Genomic DNA, 9,360 nt, shown 5'->3' with positions numbered 1-9,360 from the left:
GGGCGCAAAGAGCATGCGTATCAATCATATGCAGAAGGAAGGCAGGAAAAATGCACGCAGTCTACAGTAGGTAAGCTTAAATACGCCGCCCGATTGGGCAGCTGACTGCAACATCGAGCAAACTACACGTGGGTCTATAAAACACTGTATATACACCCACATAGTAATGCAGCATATTATTAACCCCTTGAATACATTTGTCCCTTGAGCATAGCATGAACCCGCTTGAGTATACCTGACTGAACTAACTCCACAAGCTACGTATCATTTTCCATTAGCCTATATTAGACTGTAAACATGGGACCCAGTGCCTCTGCTTGGCACTCAGCATCAAGGGTCGGATTGGGGGTGAGTCCCAGGGGTGTACTTCATGGCTGGAGGATGTACTGCCTCATGCTACAGAAACAGCAGAGATTAGGCTCCTGGCCTAATGGGCCACATGGCCCGACTTGTTGGTTCCCATACTTGCTCTGATCTTCCACGTTAGAAGTGGGTCCAGATATGAAGTGTCCGCTAAATGCCGACATCTGTCAACTGTTTCAATTGTTATACAGTTCATACAATTATAAACTCTTCACTTCTCACTTTGCACACTTAAGTGTCAACCCGTATCAGACTTTTAAAGCTGTGTACTCGTTCAAAAGACATGGGATTCAGAACAGACGAAACAGAATAAAATTAGACGAGAATAGGGACAAAGTGCGCCCGCCCGGGCCGAGATAACTTTGCGTGAATAATAATGGCGTACATTCAATGTGCAGTCATGGGTGTCTATAGTGGGCGTCAGTGTGAATAATAATACAACAAAAAAGCACAAGAGGAAAGAGAAAGACAAAGCTATTCAAGCATGAAAACATCCATCACGGACGTCCCAGCGCGCTTTTCAGCCGCTGGCTGCTTCAATGGGTGAATGATGAAACATCTCTCTTTCTTCTCTCAGTCACGGCAGATTAATGCCTAATTGATACTCTGTCATACGACTGTGTCAAAAAAGAAGAAGGCTGATCTACAAGCTCACAACACGTCGCGTTGCGTCACATTGTGAGCTTGTAAGATCGGGCAATGTCCAGCTCACTATACACCGTCGTATACAACATCGTACAATAAGTTACTATTCAATAGTTGCTCCGTCAATCAATTTTTTAAATAATAATTCAAAATAGTTCTCCTCGTTGACTTGCATTGCACGGTGAAAATCTAAATCAATCTTTTTCTTTTAGCACACAAACAAACAAACAACAACAAAGTAGAGTTTGTCATTGCCTGACGGCGTGTTGCAGGTTCGAATCCCGACCCCGACGACCTTTGCTGCGTGTCGCTCCTCCAATGCCCATCTCTCTCCCCATTCCGTCCTAATCAATAAAGGTCTACTGTCCTATCAATAAAGGCATGAAAAGCCCCAAAATAAATGAAGCAAGTATGAAGCAACTTGGGAATTCATGCACCACCTGGTTATGCAATAACCGTCATACGCGTTGTCACAAACGTGTCGAACCTGTCTGTCTCTGTCCCTTTTGTGCCCATAAATGGAGATCTCTGTGCCTGTTATGCCCATACTGGTGTGTAGAACCGTGATGATCCTTGTAGATTTGACTAGTTTAAAAAAATATATAAAATACACAGAGCCAAGTTTTGTAATTCTATACATATGCTAAATCCGCTTTGCATTTGCTATTATGTGCAAAGAACAGAGACTTTGAAACCTGTTTCACCGTGAAATGTAAGTCAGTAACTTTGGATGATCAATTACATTTCTTGTCCACAGTGCAACTAGACATCTTAATGATCTCATTAATATTTGCATCATGGCAAGCTAACTACACAACGCAAACCTCTAGCGAAGTGAAGTGTCACCGTGCCTTACGGTTGATTGAAGAAGGCCAGCTTCACAACAAGGACATTTAAGAACATGCAGTAGTTTGACTCCCATCATCAACATCTGGTCATCTTCACCAAAAATGCTCGCTATAGAAAAGCGTGATGTTTACCTGCCAACAAACACGCATTGAGTTGATCACTACAGAGGCTTCAACAAGTCCTTGAAGAACTTAACCCATTCTGACCTGAGATCAGATTCACATACGAGGTTTCCACTGGACAACACACTGGTCTGATTAGCTCATTCTGACCTGAGATCAGATTCTAAAAAATGTCAGTCGTTCTTAGATTTTTTCAAAAATAGCAGACCTACAAGCTCGTATCGCGCCACTCGGTGGCGCGCTATGAGCTTGTAGATCTGCTATTTTTCAATAGCTAAAGCACGACATGATGCCGACACCAAAATGGGTCCCCGTTCAGAATGGGTTAATATAAAAGAGCATGAGTTTGGTCCATGGACAAAAAGACATGTTTTAAATGCAAAATGACGCTTTTCTTTCATCAGGGGCCAACTTCCCCGAAGTCTGTGCGCTCAACGCCACCAAGAGTTGCCAAAAATACAGTTTAAATTAAGATCAAATGCATGCTTTAAAGTGTCGGTGAGCTCATTACAGATACTTGGCAACATTCTACAAGGTCTATGTTACCAGAGCCGGATTATGAAGTGGCATTTAAGTATTTAACTTCCCGCTTGTCTCATTTATTTATGTATTGTTTAAATGGATGTGACTTTATCTAGCATAATATAGAGCAGTGGTTTTCAACCAGTGGTCCTTGAAGGGATTCCAGGTGAATGATGGAGAGATGATGGAACTCTTGTAGATCTTAAACTCTTGAAAGTGTAAAATGAAACCAAATGGACCCTCTCCCTGAGTTAAATGTAATGTTAAACATCTGCATTACTTAATTTGCAAGACATCTACACAATTAGACGTTCAAGAATTGTTATATACAGGTTTAACTAAGATTTTAGTTTAAAGGTATATTCAGTGATTTCACTTAATTCAAATATCACTTATTTCTTTGTTTTGTTGTGATAATCCTCCCTACTATAGAGTGTGCTGACCATATAAGGAGTTCCTCCCTGTCCCCAGTTAACCCCTGGGGGTCAAAAAACCTTAGGTTTCGTTTTTGACTCTCTATCCTGATTGGACGAAAGGCTGGGTCCCACAGCCAAAACGAAAGCTAAGGTTTTTTGAGTGAAATCACTGAATATACCTTTAACATTAAAAGCGCCATTGACAATGGAAGGGGTTTAATGTTTGTTTAGTCGCTAACACAAACGTTAAATCCCATTCTATTTTGTTCAACGTTTGCCTTTCCATGGTACCACATGGAAGCATTGTATCGAACAGTAACAAAATGTAGGTTTCTGGGTTTAGTTTAGTTTAGTTTAGTTTATTTAGGATCCCCATTAGCTGCTACACCTGGCAACAGCTATTCTTCCTGGGGTCCTCACAGAATAATATACATACAAAAATTGAAACAAGAACAACATTACAGATATCACAAAATAAATACATTAAAGCATAACAACCATGCAACAACCGTGCATTCACTCTAGATTACATTAAAATAAACAGAATTACAATTTATCATATATATAAAAAGTCCTTCAGTCTTTTCTTAAAATGCCTTTTACCCTTAATTTCTGTAATGCATACTGGTAGAGAGTTCCAGAAAGTCATTGCCCTGTACATGACTGTATTCTTCATTGCTTCAGTTCTTGGGTCTGAGAGGCTGAATGATAAAATGGTGGTCCATGCAGCTCAAATGCCAAATAAATAAAGGAATAATGGTTGAAAACAACTGAGAAAGTCTTGGAGTCTTGTCTTGGAACCGTGGTCTTTCTAGTTTGGTACGGTGTCAGTATTGACCCCCAGGGGTCATGAGGGGGTCCCGAGGGTCCCCATCAGCTAAATTGTCGATAGTTAGGTATACCAAACAGAGATAGGTCTATAACTCCGAAAGCGTATACAGTACATGGAAACAAATGGATCAATCCTTACAGCCGATCCACAAGCTCACAATGCGATATGCTGTGTGGCATGGTGTGGACTTGAAGATCTACTAATTCTCCTCGACATCAACGTACAATGAAGTAAGACATTATTATTACAGTAAAGGAAATTACATAAATCATCTCTGCCGGGTGCAGCAGGTCTAAAATGAGCTTAGATCTGCTATACTTTTGATGCTTTCCAAAAACGTCCACTGTCCCTCCTTGGCCCAGAATCCCAAATCCCAAAGCCCAAATCCGTAAAGACTTTCCTCTGAACATGTTGTCAGCGTTCCCGTTCCCCAAAATAAACCCTCTTTCAACTCCACTGATTCACAGCTGAAGCAAAGCAAAGTGAAATGTTCCCCTTTATCCCATTCTGACCTGAGATCAGATTCATACGAGGTTTCCGCCGGACACACACTGGTACTGATGAACCTATTCTGACCTGAGATCAGATTCATACGAGGTTTCCGCCGGACACACACTGGTACTGATGAACCTATTCTGACCTGAGATCAGATTCATACGAGGTTTCCGCCGGACACACACTGGTACTGATGAACCTATTCTGACCTGAGATCAGATTCTAAAAATGTCAGTCGCTCTTCGATTTTTCAAAAATAGCAGACCTACAAGCTCATATCGCGCCACTCGGTGGCGCAATATGAGCTTGTAGATCTGCTATTTTTCAATAGCTAAAGCATAACATGATGCTAACACCAAAATGGGTGCCTGTTCAGAATGGGTTATTTTGCTGAGCTGATTTGTTTTTTCCTCTTCCTCCCTCCCTCCCTCCCTCCCTCCCGCTCTGCGGCGGTGGCGAGCTCACACTTCCAATTAGTCCGACTCTCACATCTCACAGGAATATCGTTGGCTAACAGGCGTCTCTTGTCATCGATTGCTTCACTCCCGTTCGCTTTGTACTGCTATTCGGGCATCGCTTTATCTTGTTGTTGTTCCGCTGCTTCTCTTCATAGTTCCCTTAATTATTATTATCATCGCAGTCAGGAGCAAACCTTGCATATCTCCATATTTAAACTTTTCATGTTTGTTTCTTAATGTATTAATGTCCTACTTTGTCATACAAGAATGTCGCTGCAGTATTGAGTAGCAAAAAGAACAGATCTACAAGCTTACACATAGTGAGCTTTGTGAAAATTCAAGTAAATATTGAACCAATGATATTAACAAATAACAAGATGGGGTGAAAAATCGTAAAAAGAAAAGTACACTTTGATGCCAATTATTTTGTTCTTTTACTGAAGGAAGTTTTGATTACCGAAATTTCACTTGTAACTGATTCTACAATAAATTGCAGTAGGCCCTATTGATACTTTTTTACGTAAAAAAAAATGGGGGTACTTTTTCTACCCAGAGAGATAAATAAGCAAACAGAATAAATGAGGTAAGCAGCAGCCGGTGTAGGTCTCTCTCCACTCCACTCCACTCCACTCCACTCCACTCCAAAGTTTCCCAACTCAACAAAGGACTTATTTCAAAGGGACAGATTGTATAAGAGCCATTTTGGGGATTCTACAATTGAGAAGGCAAAAGTTTTTTTCCTGAATCACTGAACACTGAACACTGTGCACATGAGTAACACTGTGCACATGAGTAACATGTTTTAACACTGTGCACATGAGTAACACGTTTAAACACTGTGCACATGAGTAACACGTTTAAACACTGTGCACATGAGTAACATGTTTAAACACTATGCACATGAGTAACATGTTTTAACACTGTGCACATGAGTAACATGTTTTAACACTGTGCACATGAGTAACATGTTTTAACACTGTGCACATGAGTAACATGTTTTAACACTGTGCACATGAGTAACATGTTTTAACACTGTGCACATGAGTAACATGTTTTAACACTGTGCACATGAGTAACACGTTTAAACACTGTGCACATGAGTAACATGTTTTAACACTGTGCACATGAGTAACACGTTTGAACACTGTGCACATGAGTAACATGTTTTAACACTGTGATGCACATGAGTAACACGTTTTAACACTGTGCACATGAGTAACATGTTTTAACACTGTGCACATGAGCAACACGTTTTAACACTGTGCACATGAGTAACATGTTTTAACACTGTGCACATGAGTAACATGTTTTAACACTGTGCACATGAGTAACACGTTTTAACACTGTGCACATGAGTAACATGTTTTAACACTGTGCACATGAGTAACATGTTTTAACACTGTGCACATGAGTAACATGTTTTAACACTGTGCACATGAGTAACACGTTTTAACACTGTGCACATGAGTAACATGTTTTAACACTGTGCACATGAGTAACACGTTTTAACACTGTGCACATGAGTAACATGTTTTAACACTGTGCACATGAGTAACATGTTTTAACACTGTGCACATGAGTAACATGTTTTAACACTGTGCACATGAGTAACACGTTTTAACACTGTGCACATGAGTAACATGTTTTAACACTGTGCACATGAGTAACACGCTTTAACACTGTGCACATGAGTAACACGTTTTAACACTGTGCACATGAGTAACACGTTTAAACACTGTGCACATGAGTAACATGTTTAAACACTATGCACATGAGTAACATGTTTTAACACTGTGCACATGAGTAACATGTTTTAACACTGTGCACATGAGTAACATGTTTTAACACTGTGCACATGAGTAACATGTTTTAACACTGTGCACATGAGTAACATGTTTTAACACTGTGCACATGAGTAACATGTTTTAACACTGTGCACATGAGTAACACGTTTAAACACTGTGCACATGAGTAACATGTTTTAACACTGTGCACATGAGTAACACGTTTGAACACTGTGCACATGAGTAACATGTTTTAACACTGTGATGCACATGAGTAACACGTTTTAACACTGTGCACATGAGTAACATGTTTTAACACTGTGCACATGAGCAACACGTTTTAACACTGTGCACATGAGTAACATGTTTTAACACTGTGCACATGAGTAACACGTTTTAACACTGTGCACATGAGTAACATGTTTTAACACTGTGCACATGAGTAACATGTTTTAACACTGTGCACATGAGTAACATGTTTTAACACTGTGCACATGAGTAACACGTTTTAACACTGTGCACATGAGTAACATGTTTTAACACTGTGCACATGAGTAACACGTTTTAACACTGTGCACATGAGTAACATGTTTTAACACTGTGCACATGAGTAACATGTTTTAACACTGTGCACATGAGTAACATGTTTTAACACTGTGCACATGAGTAACACGTTTTAACACTGTGCACATGAGTAACATGTTTTAACACTGTGCACATGAGTAACACGCTTTAACACTGTGCACATGAGTAACACGTTTTAACACTGTGCACATGAGTAACACGTTTTAACACTGTGCACATGAGTAACATGTTTTAACACTGTGCACATGAGTAACACGTTTTAACACTGTGCACATGAGTAACATGTTTTAACACTGTGCACATGAGTAACACGTTTTAACACTGTGCACATGAGTAACACACTGTGCACATGAGTAACATGTTTTAACACTGTGCACATGAGTAACATGTTTTAACACTGTGCACATGAGTAACATGTTTTAACACTGTGCACATGAGTAACACGTTTTAACACTGTGCACATGAGTAACATGTTTTAACACTGTGCACATGAGTAACACGTTTTAACACTGTGCACATGAGTAACATGTTTTAACACTGTGCACATGAGTAACACGTTTTAACACTGTGCACATGAGTAACATGTTTTCACACTGTGCACATGAGTAACACATTTTAACACTGTGCACATGAGTAACACATTTTAACACTGTGCACATGAGTAACATGTTTTCACACTGTGCACATGAGTAACACATTTTAACACTGTGCACATGAGTAACACGTTTTAACACTGTGCACATGAGTAACACATTTTAACACTGTGCACATGAGTAACACGCTTTAACACTGTGCACATGAGTAACATGTTTTAACACTGTGCACATGAGTAACATGTTTTAACACTGTGCACATGAGTAACACGTTTTAACACTGTGCACATGAGTAACACGTTTTAACACTGTGCACATGAGTAACACGTTTTAACACTGTGCACATGAGTAACATGTTTTAACACTGTGCACATGAGTAACACGTTTTAACACTGTGCACATGAGTAACATGTTTTAACACTGTGCACATGAGTAACATGTTTTAACACTGTGCACATGAGTAACACGTTTTAACACTGTGCACATGAGTAACATGTTTTAACACTGTGCACATGAGTAACATGTTTTAACACTGTGCACATGAGTAACATGTTTTAACACTGTGCACATGAGTAACACGTTTTAACACTGCACATGAGTAACACACTGTGCACATGAGTAACATGTTTTAACACTGTGCACATGAGTAACATGTTTTAACACTGTGCACATGAGTAACACGTTTTAACACTGTGCACATGAGTAACACGTTTTAACACTGTGCACATGAGTAACATGTTTTAACACTGTGCACATGAGTAACACGTTTTAACACTGTGCACATGAGTAACACGTTTTAACACTGTGCACATGAGTAACATGTTTTAACACTGTGCACATGAGTAACATGTTTTAACACTGTGCACATGAGTAACATGTTTTAACACTGTGCAAATGAGTAACACGCTTTAACACTGTGCACATGAGTAACATGTTTTAACACTGTGCACATGAGTAACATGTTTTAACACTGTGCACATGAGTAACACGTTTTAACACTGTGCACATGAGTAACATGTTTTAACACTGTGCACATGAGTAACATGTTTTAACACTGTGCACATGAGTAACACGTTTTAACACTGTGCACATGAGTAACACGTTTTAACACTGTGCACATGAGTAACACGTTTTAACACTGTGCACATGAGTAACATGTTTTAACACTGTGCACATGAGTAACATGTTTTAACACTGTGCACATGAGTAACACGCTTTAACACTGTGCACATGAGTAACATGTTTTAACACTGTGCACATGAGTAACACGTTTTAACACTGTGCACATGAGTAACATGTTTTAACACTGTGCACATGAGTAACACGTTTTAACACTGTGCACATGAGTAACATGTTTTAACACTGTGCACATGAGTAACATGTTTTAACACTGTGCACATGAGTAACACACTTTAACACTGTGCACATGAGTAACACGTTTTAACACTGTGCACATGAGTAACATGTTTTAACACTGTGCACATGAGTAACATGTTTTAACACTGTGCACATGAGTAACACGTTTTAACACTGTGCACATGAGTAACATGTTTTAACACTGTGCACATGAGTAACATGTTTTAACACTGTGCACATGAGTAACATGTTTTAACACTGTGCACATGAGTAACATGTTTTAACACTGTGCACATGAGTAACACGTTTTAACACTGTGCACATGAGTAACATGTTTTAA

The sequence above is a fragment of the Protomyctophum parallelum genome (genome assembly GCF_964188405.1).
Source record: "Protomyctophum parallelum genome assembly, chromosome: 11".
NCBI classification, from domain to species: Eukaryota; Metazoa; Chordata; class Actinopteri; order Myctophiformes; family Myctophidae; genus Protomyctophum; species Protomyctophum parallelum.
Note: the sequence above shows the minus strand (reverse complement) of the source record.